The sequence below is a fragment of the Scleropages formosus genome, chromosome 14, assembly GCF_900964775.1.
Source record: "Scleropages formosus chromosome 14, fSclFor1.1, whole genome shotgun sequence".
Classification (NCBI taxonomy): Eukaryota; Metazoa; Chordata; class Actinopteri; order Osteoglossiformes; family Osteoglossidae; genus Scleropages; species Scleropages formosus.
In genome coordinates, this window is record NC_041819.1 from 7,373,941 (window position 1) to 7,388,466 (window position 14,526).

Sequence of the window (14,526 nt, forward strand, 5' to 3'; positions counted from 1 at the left end):
CTGTTATTAGATGCTGATCTGCATCTTTCTAAAACTAATGAATTCACTGGGAATACTGGTCCTTTGGTTGATTTCATTCACTTTTTGTGTTGATCTTGGACATATGTCACTTTAGGGAAAAGTGTCTGCTAACTAAATAAATGTAAATGCAAACAAGTAATTTGTCTTTTGATAATCTGCTGCCTTAAAATGCTCTTCAGAATATACAGCATATGGAGCTGCTGAATCAGAGTAAATCTGGCAGAATATTCTTCTTTCTTCCATGTAATGCTCTCTTCATGTACATGGTTATTTTACACTGGGAAGAGACATTATTTTGAATTTCCACAACAGTTAAACACTTTCTTTCCCATTGTGAGTGTGAATAACCATCAGGTTAGAGCATTGCCCGATATGACTGCCCTAAATTAGGATAACCCTTGTCCTATAACCACTGCTGCCATAAAACCAAGGAAACTGCTTTGGCAAGGCAATTACCGTACTGACTGAGACGATTCCTCTGAAACAGAAGAGCGGAGAATCACAAGTGAGCATTCAACAGTACCGCTCAAATAAGTGTTCCACAGTAATGTTGAACACTTGACAAATGACAGAATCTTCCTCCGCGATGTTCTTTAAGTCGACATTTGACATGAGCTGGATGCACAAGGGTGCTATTATGCCTGCCTGGCTTTCAGAGATCTATGGACGTTGGCTTCCGGAGGGACACCAGCACACAAGAATTCCAGCTCTGGGGAAAACCAGAATTGCAACATCCTGATCTCACAGCTTCCCCAGTTTCACTTCTTGGGTTTCTGATTTAAGTTAGTCCAAATTAGCTGTAATCAATTCTGTAGGGACAGCATTTCCAGAGGTGTATCGGTATTGTCTCTGCTGTTTTTACGGTTGTTTGCTTTGCAAATTAACAAATTATCAGACTGACATTCTAAATTGTCAAATTGACATGAGTTATCTGAGTTTCCTTATTTTAATGTATGGTAGCTATCTTTCTACTCTTAGGAATATGAGCTAAACACACAAATACAAATTAAAGAAAATGTGTGCCAATGAATTGTCTTGCGCTGTCATGACCAGATTCCTGCTTTTTTAGTCAGCAGCTTTTTTTTTTTTTTGCATCAAAGCAGGCTTGCTGGGTGAGAGCATCCTAAGAATGCAATAACTATGGATCTTGCCTTGTAACATCATTATTTTCCTTTTCCAGAGCAATTCAAAAAAAAAATCTGAAAAAAACAGGGTATACACATGTGATTTGGTAGTTTGGTATGGTACGGTATTATGGTAACACTCTCTGAGTGTTTTGGTAGCACAGCCATGGCTTTCGTCAAACCTAAGCACATTCTTTGACTTTGGTTTGATTTTAATTGAAGCAAGGCAGACGAGGATAACCATGGAAGGAAGATGAGTGAGAGGGACCACACGAGGGAGGGATTCTGGTAGCAAATCACACAACAATAAAAAAAAAGCCAAGGACTCCACGAACGTCCAAGGTCACAACCGACACTGGAAAAGCAACATAAACAAGCAAACAAACAGAACTAAGCTCCCCGGGGTCTACTCATATTTTCTGTTTCTTGTGAGAACCAGCATCTCCCCTCCCCTCTGGGTCTGGGCGGAAGGCCTGGTTCTTGTGGCTCAGCCTGGGTCGTCACGGGCAGCACACAGCTGAGGCCGATACGATCAGCACTCTCCCAAGTGCCAGCGTGGCCCAGTCCTCCCGTGGGTGTGTACATCCATCTGACATCTCCTGCTCCGACTGTTTGCCAAACACTTCCGTGCAAACAGTGATCAGTCAGGAAAATGTGTTCAAATATTTCACAGCGTTGTGTGTCAAACTCAAATCACTCCAACTCAACGTAATTGCTTATTTATGAGGCCATAAATTATTCTCCCTGCTATGAGATACAGTCACGTAATGCTGAAGTGAAGATTTGTTCAGCGCACAATCCATGGCTCATATGGAGTATTACACGGTGGTGCTACTTCATGAGACTAATTCAGGCATGCTGTAGCTCTCCTTGAATTTCAAGTAGGACTGAGCATTAGGTGACCATCTCTACTGGACCCCTTTCACAGTTCTTTTCATGTTCTTTTTTTTCCAGGATTTTTTCAGCAGAGCTTGAATTACTTTAATATAATCAGCTTGGTTCTTCACAAAACCTGCGCGCATACTGTACAGTACATTTTAAATCAGCTGAGATCTAATGAGTATTCACCCATGAGGAATGTCTTGTAGATATAGTTAATTAGGTACTTGGAAAATTCACTGGAAAAGTCTTGTTTTTAGCATCACAGAAAATTGCATTTAAAGAACAAAATATCTCTATATGCACTTGTGCAGGAGTAATAAGATTGCCATACAAACATACCATTTAGCAGAAAGTTGGATAAATTAATTTTTACTGGAAGGTTTTTTTTCTTTTTTTTTTTAAGATACCTTTCTATTTTAGCCAAAGTCTGTTCTATTTCTAATTATAGAGAAGGAAATTAATTCCTTAGCTAAGCGTCTAAGCTTTAGCCTTCTGTTGAGAAACGGAAAACTTTGGAAAACTGACACTGCCGGCTTTTTGTTTCACTCACAATTTACTTCTTTTACCAAGTCATATATTGTCAGGCCTCTACTGAACCAAGTAAAATCAAACAGTATGGACCATCAGTTAGTCTGGTATAAAATATCATTAGCTGTACAGAGCTGTACTCATACTATCTTTGGGCATACCTTGTTATTATATTCTCTGTTAGCCTACACTCGTTTGGTTTATTCAGAATTTGTAGGAGTGTGCTGGTCTGTTTCTATGTAAGAAGCGAAATAATACCGTAAGGAAAGAAAGATAATTAGTATCGGAACCTATTTGTATATGGTTTGTCTATCTATCTATCTATCTATCTATCTATCTATCTATCTATCTATCTATCTATCTATTTATCTTATTACTGTGTTAAGAATGTTTTGGAATGGTTCATCATGCCAAAAACAAATAAAATTAGAACAGCCCAACAAAAAAAAAAAACTAATTTCAAGACCTCTTTAACTCTTATAAAATTCAACTCTCATAACATGAAAAAGAAATTCTTAACTTATCAAACTTATCAAACATATCTTATGGCAGGTTAGCACTTAAGATGGGATAAAACTAGGCTGTCAATCAAGTACAGACAAAGCTCAAAGTTCTGAATGATAAGCATTAAATTCTGATCAGTCTCATTGTACAGTGAAATGTGAATCCTTCATAATACTAATACATTGCTTGCATGTTATGATGGATACACACGATATTTGGTAGTGTAATGATGTGCAATTGCTAAACGTTCACAGCGAAAATGGCTGTGATTGACAGTGGGCATTGGCAAATGAAATCCACCAGTTTTTTGCAGTAAAACTGACCTGATTTGTTTTACAAAAAGTTCAATCATTAAACGTGACACATTAAAAAAGTAAGGAAACAGCGTGAAAGAACTGTAATGAGGTAGAAGTGCATGTTTTTACTTTTTTCTTTTCTACTTGAATAAAAATAAACAACCTCAATATCAATTTCCGTAACATTAATGCCAAAAACTACCTGCCTATGGAGCCGAATGCCTTTAAATGCCTTTTTTTTTTTCCAGGAAATATTGCTGAAGTACAAGTAAAGGAGTAATTGTAATGCAATGCTACCCACCTCTACAATTCAATTAATTCCCCATTGTGGTCAAGGAATTTGTAGTAATTTGCAAGAACCACACTTCATTTTAATGTATGCTTGGAACTAATGATCTTTTCAGTAGATAAAATTGGGCAAAGAATGTAGAAATGAATCTCCTCAAACCTCAATCTCATATATTACACTAATTTTTTTTTAAAAAAGTGTAAACTTTTAAATAGCTGTTGTGGTACAGTAACCTGTAAAAAAGCACTTCGCTTCCTGGCTGTCTATTATACACACACACACACACACACACACACACACACACACACACACAATTTCAGAACCGCTTGTCCTATACGGGGTCACGGGGAACCGGAGCCTACCCGGTAACACAGGGCGTAAGGCCGGAGGGGGAGGGGACACACCCAGGACGGGACGCCAGTCCGTTGCAAGGCACCCCAAGCAGGACTCGAACCCCAGACCCACTGGAGAGCAGGACCGTGGTCCAACCCACTGCGCCACCGCACCCCTGTCTATTATATGAAACCACAAATTACCACAAATTTCAGTTTGTAATGCTCTCGGTTTTATTATTGAACATTGAATGAACACACTGAATAAATGCAGTCAGAGTGTTTTATCAGAAGGAGAGACTGTCTTCTGAAATACACGCCAGAGTTATTTTTTTTTTCTTTTTTTTGATTAATCGGACACAGTGTCACCTTGCGTACGAAAACGGTGATAAGACAGAACAGATTTATAAAGCATGAAGCAGAATACATTTCAATGACACATTTTACAGGAAAGAAACACCAAGAGTGATTTTACAGCTCACTAAGAAAGTCTGCCTAACAAGTTTAAATGCATTTGTCACTAGTGTTTTATCATTTTGTTTGCGAGCTTTGAAATTGGCAGCAGAATTTACTTCCATCTGATAGAAGTGACAGGCATAAAAAGCTAAAATGCCCTATTGCTTTCAACCAGTTTCCCGGCAACAAATATCCGCGATATATGACAGATTGTAAGAATTTATGGCTCTGGCTGTAAACATAAATGGGAGAGATAAACTTCACTTGGAGCCCTGACTTCCAAAAGATTAATAAAAACACAAAGGCAATACATAAGTGTGATTGATGCTCACTAAAATGATTGAATAAAAAGATCTCCTTTGGACCAGGATCCAGAGACTTCTCACCAATGGCAATTTTCAATGCAACACGAGTCATTTTCTGCTCTTTTGAGTAGATGTGCTCTGATGAACTGAACACTTAAGCTCTCCGATTTCATGCCCGAGTCACAACCGCATCACTTTGGCTCAGGTAAAGAGCTGACGCTGGTGAGCAGCGATGGGGAGCTTGTGTTTTTTGCAGCAATATTCAAAGCAATACCTTCTGATGACTAACTAATGTTGCTTCCTCTCCCCAACATCAGTTGTGCCCCAGTTAATGTTCTCATCTTGTAAAGGAACATTTTAAATTAGAAAAACAACTATCCTTATGTTTTTGTCATCGCACTCAAAGATCGCCACGTGGACCATAAAAGTTAGTTCCAATGGTTTGCTTTAGGTTTACACTCAGTTCATTGCTTAGCACATTGCTTTGCATTCCTTGTACTGCAAAGTGCACAGGAATCATAATGTCTTTAAACAGCAAATAATCTCAGCTGGGAGAAAGAGCACTGAATTAGTTCAATCTGGGCAATAATTGCTTTAATCGAGTACTTAAGCATAGAGATTCAAGGAAATCCTGAACATGCAATCCTCAGGGACACAAGTGAATATTTAGAAGGAAAAAAAAAAAAAACATTTGTTACAGATTTTGAGACATGTGAATTGAGTTTACAGTAACAAGGGTCTTATTGGTCAATGAAGGTTCTACGAAAATCCCATTTTCCACTTTCTGTGGAGACCAGCAATGAAATAAGTGTTTTTGCTTGCTGGAATGGGATAGAAGGCTTTCTGTTTGCTAGCAATGGATTCCCGTCCGCATCACTGCTCTTGAAATGAGAGATGGAATTACTGCTTTAGGCAATGTGACCATCGCACTAAAGACCCTCTTCCCATTATAAACCGCTGCGGCTTCAAGCAGCGACTTAAATCTTCCTTTACAAAAAGGCCCGACTTCTGTTAGCAAAGGGAAAACGAAGCGTACTCGGATTCCACAACATAAATTATGAGCATTTTCCCAAAGTGAAATTTCCAGTCTATCATATGTTATATGAAATTAATGTTTGCCATTCATATTGTACATGAATACAGTGACAGGGTTAAATAGATTTAAGGCTCAAAAGACAATTAAGGTACTTTTTACATATTCTTATGTGGTGTTGATGGAAATCAGCAAACAATGCACAATTTTGAATTTATTAAATAATTTATTTATTTCTTTTACCTAAAACGTATGGATTCAGGAGGGAAATGTTTCTGATTTGCTGAATTACACATCATATTACCCAAGCCATGTTATCGTACCTCCGTTTTGCCCTTGCAATGAACTGCAGTGGCGGCTGAAAAACAAAGATTAGTTTGGATGATTAGTAAAACTGTCCAAATGCAAGTGGATTGGGTAAGAAATAAGGCGAAGAGGAATTAATTCCAGGCTTCCAGAGTATTCGTCTAAAGAGGGCACTTCAGAGTCTGAAGCGTGTCCCACAAGGCCTGTGGAGGCCCACATCACCTCCAAAACAGAGCCGAGCTCTTTCAGGAAATGTTTCATCTGAGCAAAGAGTAAGAGCAACTTCATTTCTTCCGCATCGCTGCATCCTAAAACGGAGGGAAATGAATGCTCTCCAGGTGACAAACCTGAAAGGAGATGAGATTAATTGGTGGGAGGTGGAGGGTACTGCTCCTTGTCTTGGAGCCCATTTCCAGCACCTGTGCCAGACACCTGCTCCCCTGGACAGCGGGATGGTAACTGCGGCCAACAGAGCCAACCACATGCGTGCTTGAGTTGGACTGATACCACAGACAGGTTGGGCCTCGCTATGGTAACCGTCGGGAGGAAACACAAATCATGTGTTTTTTTTTTTTGCTTTCCTTATTCCAATTATGGGCAAACTTGTTGGGTGCCTTTATCTCGGGGAGTCTGAGTGAATTTACACCTCATTTTACAGAATGAGGCTCAAAGAGCACACCATAGAAGAAAAAAGGACTGGGCGGATGCTGGGTTTTCACTACGGACGGGTCTCATTTTCAGAACGACAGAAGAACGGCAGTCTTGAGGGGATTAACTCTCCAACAACCTGTTGAATGAGATTCGCCTTTTGCTGTCTTTTCTCCTGTGGGCAGTTAGGAGATCTGATGTTTATAGATCCAGTGATATGATTCAGTCTCTTATTGAGTATGAAGTAATTCTTTTTACTAAGAAATTAAGTAATGAAACAGGGTTTACAATATATTTACATTTATTTATCTAGCAGACACTTCTCTCCAAAGTCACTTCCAACAAACTCTATGTAGTGTTATGAGCCCACACACCTTATTCACCGCAGTGACTTACACTGCTAGATACACTACTTACACTGGGTCACCCATCCATACATCAGTGGAACACACACTCTATCTGTGACTCACACACTATGGGGAACCTGAACAGCATGTCTTTGGATTGTGGGAGGAAACCAGAGCACACAAAGAAAACCCACATAGACACAGGGAGAACATGCAAACTTTACACAGACTGAGCAGGGATCGAACCCATGTCCTCTCACACCACCCAGGCGCTGTGAGATAGCACTGCTACTCGCTGGGCCACTGTGCCTTAAAAAAAGCATTTTTTTAAATCTTGAATGCCCAGGAGGAGTGGGCAGCCACTGGCCATTAGACCGTCTTGTCCTTCAGGTGGGAGTTTTGTTTCTTTCCTCCATGGCCAACTGGTTTACTTACAATGTTAATACTTACATAGTTGTTGTAGTAGTTTAAATCAACCTTTTATTTTCAATACAAGGAATTTAGCTGGGTTTTCAGCACAGATGCATCTCTGACGGTCTTCCTCAGCCCCTCACCCATAACAGCCCCCTCACTAAACAGTGTATGGCTAGGAAATCAGGTGACTGCACTACACTGATTGTATATATGAATGAAGGGGCTTTGCTGACATCACTATCATGTCTATTGCATTTTTATCCAGCAGCATTTTTTGACTGTGCTTATTACTAACCAAGTAACCCTGGATGCAGCACAGCAATGGTGTCCTGAACCCCAGCTCATCAGCATCTCACACATGCACACATATGCACACATGTAGCGAAATATACATGCAAATATAAAAAGAAAGCACAAATGTTCAGACCGAAACAACCACCATCCCTCCAGGGATCCTGCACTAGGACCCTGCTTTGTGTCACCGCTGGCTGCGCATGGTAGCATCCTGGGTGAACAGGTCAGTCTCCACTTGGGGACAGGGGGAGTGTGGGGGTGACAGTGATGAGAGACACAGGGTAAAAGCCAGTCAATGAACTGCTTTTGCAATATCTGGCTATGGTCCTGCATGCTGAACACTCGAGAGCCTAGATCAAAGAAAATATGAAACATAATGAATCACTGAAACTGAACATGTATCAAGAACTTGTGTCCAAGCTCCCACAGAGAATGATCTTTTAGGAACATGGTTCTTTTAAGGGTGGTAGTTTTTCAGGTTAATTAACTTTTTGTTTGGTTGGTTATTGACCAACACCTGTACTGACGTCCAGGTAAAAGTTTATTATTTTATTTTTTAAAGGTGACAAATGTTGTGAAGTCAATATTTGAAGTAAGGGAAAAATATACATACATACATACATACACACCACTTGTCCCAAGCAGGGTTGCAGCGAGTAGGAGCCTAACTCAGCAGCGCAGGGCACAAGGCTGGAGGGGGAGGGGACACACCCAGGACAGGACACCAGTCTGTTGCAGGGCACCCCAAGCAGGACTCGAACCCCAAGCCCACCAGAGAGCAGGATCTGGTCAAACCCACTGCGTCACCGGACTCCCCCCACATCAGGAAAAATAGTGCTATATAATTGATAAAAACACAAGAAAATGACATAACATATGGAAGCTGTGCTTGAATCTGATGAAATAGGAGCCTCTGCAATTTTAAATGATAAAATTTATATTTTAGGGTTCACTTTCAAAAAAAATATTTCAAAGTTTCTTTTGTTTCTGTCAATTGTCCAAGCGCAATAACTCCTGTTCTGTCCTGGGCATTTCTCCCTCAATTTCTGTGGATTTTTACAAAAATACATACATTTTTTTTCTGTATGCGTGACACAGACCCTGATCAGGACAAGCCATTATTCGAACTGGATGGATGGATGGATGGATGGATGGATGGATGGATGGATGGATGGATGGATGTCCGACATGTTTCCATTTGGAACAATAGAGGGCGCTCTAGTCGCATAGATTTCACCCCAGCTGTAGGTTAGGGTTAGAACAGATTCCTCACAATACAACATTTAGACTCTATCTACTCTAGCTGAAGACACTGAAAAAATAGCAACCCGTGTCTTTTAAAATCTGATTTCAGTCCATTCCCTCCTCATGAGAAGGTCTCGTTTCATTTAAACGCTTTAAGTGAAATAAAACAATTTCCTTCCTGAACCAATTTCCCTACGCATCAAATTTAATGTTCAGCCATTAGACTGCGAATGTGTGGCTCCTCTCCTTTCTCTCCTCTGACACTCCACACTGGCACATATCGCATCGCGAGGGGCTGACGGCCACATTAATGGTTTTCCGGGGGACTGAAAATGACATGCAGACCCTATTTGCACCAAAATGGCCTTGAGCTCAACCAGATCAATTCATTTTTCTTTCCAAAAGGAGTTCCTTTTCCTCTGGTTGAGGAAGGTAAATAGTCGGCCGTGAGGCTCTATTGAAATGTCGCAGAAATGAATAAATTTCTTTTCGCCGCTGCCATTTAACTCTTTTTGCAGACAGTTCACTTTTAGCCCGTGCTGTGTTGTGTACTGCGAACCGATGGTATCTGTGTTTAATTCATATTTTTGCGGGAGAAACAGGAAACTGGAACAGAGAACTTGGTGAATCACACTGATTTATGAATATTGGAATAAGATTTTTTATTTATATATATATATGGATAGCAAATCACATTGAGCTCTTCTGGGATGACTTTGGAAATATTTTGAAAGAGAGTGGGAAAGCGTAGAAAAGCCAGCCTCCGCTCAGAAAGTTCACTGCAAACTGTTATAGCCGAATCTGTTGGGTTTACTGCACATATATATTCCAGGCACAAAACCTCGGATCGTGATACACGGCGGCGAGATATAAATGCATCAGAGGAGGCTGGTTAATGAGTAGCCCTGTTTCCGGAGGCAGCGTGTGATGAGTGCGAGAAACCCATTTCGGTGTGAGAGCGAACCCATTGCCACACGAAGGTGGGCTGACACTGGTGTAGCTACTGGGCAGCGAGCCCTGTGAGTACTGCACACATTGAAGACTGCACACTGTACACACACTACATACACTGTCAATGGGGTAACACTCATAGGTTCCTATCAACAACCTTTTGGCTATTCAAAGGTTGGATGGATGGATGGATGGATGGATGGATGGATAAAAGTGTTTTTTTTTAAAAAAAGAAAAAACAACCCTCGCAGTTTGTTTTATAATTTGGTGGATATATTGTACTATAGAGGGGTGTGGTGGCGGAGTGGGTTGGACCACGGTCCTGCTCTCTGGTGGGTCTGGGGTTCGAGTCCCGCTTGGGGTGCCTTGCAACCGACTGGCATCCCGTCCTGGGTGTGTCCCCTTCCCCTCCGGCCTTACACCCTTTGTTACCGGGTAGGCTCCAGTTCCCCGCGACCCCGTATGGGACGAGCGGTTCTGAAAATGTGCGTGTGTGTGTGTGTGTGTGTGTGTGTGTGTGTGTGTGTGTGTGTGTGTGTGTGTGTGTATTGTACTATTCAGGGGTTTCAGTGCACATGCTGGAGACCGTGTTTCCCATAACTGACAACATTTTGTATCATAAGTGTATGGAGGGTCACTATTTCTTTCTAATGTAATAGAATACCATTTTCTTTTAAAATTTACATTTTTCTTTAATTATATAATTTAAAGTATAGAAAAAAAAACTGGTACAATCAAATTTTTGCCTGGTAGTATGTGAATATTTTTGCAAAATTAAATATGGCCCTAAGAAATGTTTTTTTTTTTTTTTTGAGTAAAATCAGCAGAGGTTCATCATATAGACACAAAACATTCTTCTTCAATTAATGTCAATTTCAGCTTTTGCTCTTGAGGTCTCTCTCAGATACTGTACTGTAGCTTCAGTCAAAAGTTATGAAGAATACTGCTCTCTGAACTAAAGGGAATAGGCAGAGCTTGGCTGTGAACTCATGCTGACCTTCAGCTACTTGAAGGCGATGACCTTTTGCTCTCGTTGAGGCAACAGGAGAGGTGAGCTGGGAAGACCTCCGCTGACCTCAGCTGACCTCAGCGAAACTACACACAGGTCGTTCAGTCAAACGTAGCTAACAGTGTTAATGTTCAACAGTGAAGGAGAGAAATTAGGACAATTACAATTTATTACTCACTGCTGCTTTTTTTTTATTATTTTTGCAATTTTATTGAACGGTTTGCTAGTACCTGCAACACAGGGCAGTTAAATTTTTATTATCATTCAATGTTTTAGGGAAAATGGACTGGAATGCAGCTTTTACATTATTTCACTGTTCAGGAATATTAGAATTAGGAAGGTCCCTTATATTTTGGGAGTTCAAAACCCTCTATGATATTATTCAGTTTCCACACTATTTTTGTTAATCGTTCATTTTACTCATGGTAACATTTTGCAAGACAGAAAGATTATCACAGTTTCATAGTGTGATTTTGTTTTGATTTTTAATATTTTTTTTAATTCACATCTGTTTCAGTACGGTGACACTTTTTGTCTAGTATTATAGCTTTTCAACAGCACACTGGCATTTACTCTGCCTTTGTGTTATCTGTGTACAAAAGCTCATTCTGACTCATAACCACTTGACAAATCCTTAACGAAATCAAGGACACATGGACAACTCACAGTCTACAGTGTGAACTAAAAATCAGCCATAGATAAAACTTTTTGTATCTATTATAAATAGAGTACATGTACAGTAGGTAATGTTTCAAACTGTAAACCGAGTGGATTATTTTGGACACAGAGAAGGCACAGAAATATGGAATGAAATGTGGAAATATTTCACCAGTCTTCTTATTGTCTGCAAGGAACCACGCATTTCAAACCATAGACATGGTACTGGGTGAAGGCTTCCTGGTTAACTGTATCCTGTCTACAAGCAGAGGTCATGCTGGAAAGGCCCAACCTAACAGCAAAAACCTCCAAAATAAAGCACCAATGAGTCCGATTTAGCCACCAGCTCATCGACTGGGCACTAATGCTTAGATGTGATGAATAAGGCAGAGGCTCTATGAAAGCTTGATTTGGGACTCATTTGGAACTGTTGTTATGTATGCGATCGCTTCACCCTCCAAACGTTGCCCGTTTGCTTTTCGTAAGCCACATCAGAAGGAATTGTTTGTGACGATTTAATTAGGAAGGTTCTATCATTAGTCGAGCCATTTTCAATCATTACACACCATCTGAGCATGAACACATCTCATATTAAAGTCTGCCAGTGTGAAGCTCGCTCTATTATGCAATAAGGCAATATGAACTTTCTCCTTTGCATATAAAGTGGAAGTTAAATTCCCTTTTGTTACAATATGCAAAAGAAATTGCCATTATAATTTTTCAATAATATTCCTTTTTGGAAGAATGGAAAATGATTTCCCCTTGCCTGTGGCTATTGATGTTCTTTGAGTAGCGTAATTAACAATAGGCTTTGGATGTTTCAAATGATGAATGAAAATCATTATGACAGATTTTTATCTCTTTCCAAAGATGTGAAGCCATGTGTGACTAGAAATAGTATTTCTTTTATGGATCTCTTTTGTACTGTATACTAGGAGCTGTTACAGTGGACCGCTGAAGAAAGAGCCTTATTTTGTCCAACCCTGCATCTTTGGAGGTCTGTATAATGCAAATAATTTAAAATATACGGTCAATTAAAACAAAATGTTATGCTATATAGCTATGTATGGATGAAAGTTGCAATAAATGCTATATTAATTGAAGATCAATGGTTGTTATGTTTCATAACGTCGCTCCGATAACGCGTTCACTGTATATTCCACTGTATCATTGTTTATAACATCCCCCTTCCAGAACCTCAAATATCATCAATACGGCATTTATGTGAGTCTCTGAGCCGATCCGAGCTCAATGCATATTTCTAGAGCCTCCGTTTCCTCCTTAGGAGAAACTAAAGAAAGAAAAAAAAGAGATTCTTTCCTTCAAATCACACAATTTATCATCCTTCACTGTGGAAGCAAGTTGTGAACACTTTACATGCTGCGTTTACTGGCCTTAGTCCATTAACTTGCTGAAGCTGCTGTAATGTATTAGCTTGTAAAGTTGACCAGAGGTAATTGAATTACTCTTGATATACAGTTGCAAACAAAGAGACTGACCTGCGAATTCTGTGCTTTTTATCAGCACACGGTGTCTCTGGCTGAAAGTCCAAACTATGAACTCTACAAGTGCACCTACTTCATCATGTGGCCCCTACAACGCTAGGCTGTGTGTTTAAGAAGACTCCTTAGCCGCCCACCACCTCCATACTTCCATTCATCCACTTGTTTGTTTTAATTCCGGATTCCCGGGAAAACGTTGAGTGCAATTCTTGACTGTGTTTTGACTAGAACGCACTTGCCACTCGGAAGTCTGAGTGTCAAGAGATGGATGGACACCCCCCACCCGAGACGGGTGCGTCGGAGAAGATTTGTTCCAGTCAAATCAGTCACCCTGTAGTCCTCCCTGACACCTCCTGCGCCGAGACCTTATGTGGTTAGAAATGTGTAATATGCAGCTGGCAATTTGTCTTCTCGAGCCGAGGGATCGCAGGACAGCACCAGACACACAGCCGTACGTCATCGCAGCTGGCCGAGGTGTCCATTTCCAAGGTTTCTGCCTAACGCAGTCCCATTAGTCCAATTCACAGCACCGAAACACCAGATTTGTCCGCAAACTACTCACCAATGCCTCATTCTATCTTTTGCTCATCATTCTGTCATTTATTTTGTGCCGATCCAGAGCACTGCTGGGGTCTACATCAGACAACCCCCCATATGCTGTCACTCAACATAAGGACCCATCTCTTAGCTCCTGTTGTACACAGTGGGCACACAGGCTCTGGTGACCCAAGTGCAACAGGAAGACGACACGTCTTTTCACATTACTTACCATGGTCCCTTTGTCCTCCGAGTCACATAGTGAATCTCAAGTTCAAGGACACCTCATTTTCACAGGTGCTGGAAGGTTCATCACTGCTACCGACGTTAATCTGTTTATACGCCTGGGAACCTCAGCATCACAACAGCTGCCAGCTCTAAGAGGTTGAAAGTTTTGTATCTGATTTCTTAAATGGTGCTCAGTTCCAGACTAATCAAAGACAAAGAATTTTTTAACCTTTTTTGATTTATTAAGCTGGGGTGTAATAGACCTGGAAATGAGAAAAGTTAGAGCTGTTTCGCCGCAGTAAAATATTCTTCTTATTGTTGCAGCCAGCAGCAAAGCGCTATCATCTGCCCTTTTCCCAGTTGATAAAAAGTGTTCAAGGGCATCATTTCCCCTGGAACCCGAGGCTTTGAGGTCAGGACTCCTGCATAGAAAAGCATGTCTGTTCTTCTCTTTAGGGCATCTCGACTGGAGGCTCTTAAATACATGACTGTTCTTTCTTCTGCCCTTTCACAGCAAGAGAGCTTCAGAGTTGGGTCTGGTTTTCTCTTTAGAACATCTCAGCTACACGGCTTTGAAGGATTTAGGTCTCTGTCCACCTCCCAGCACTGTCACATGAA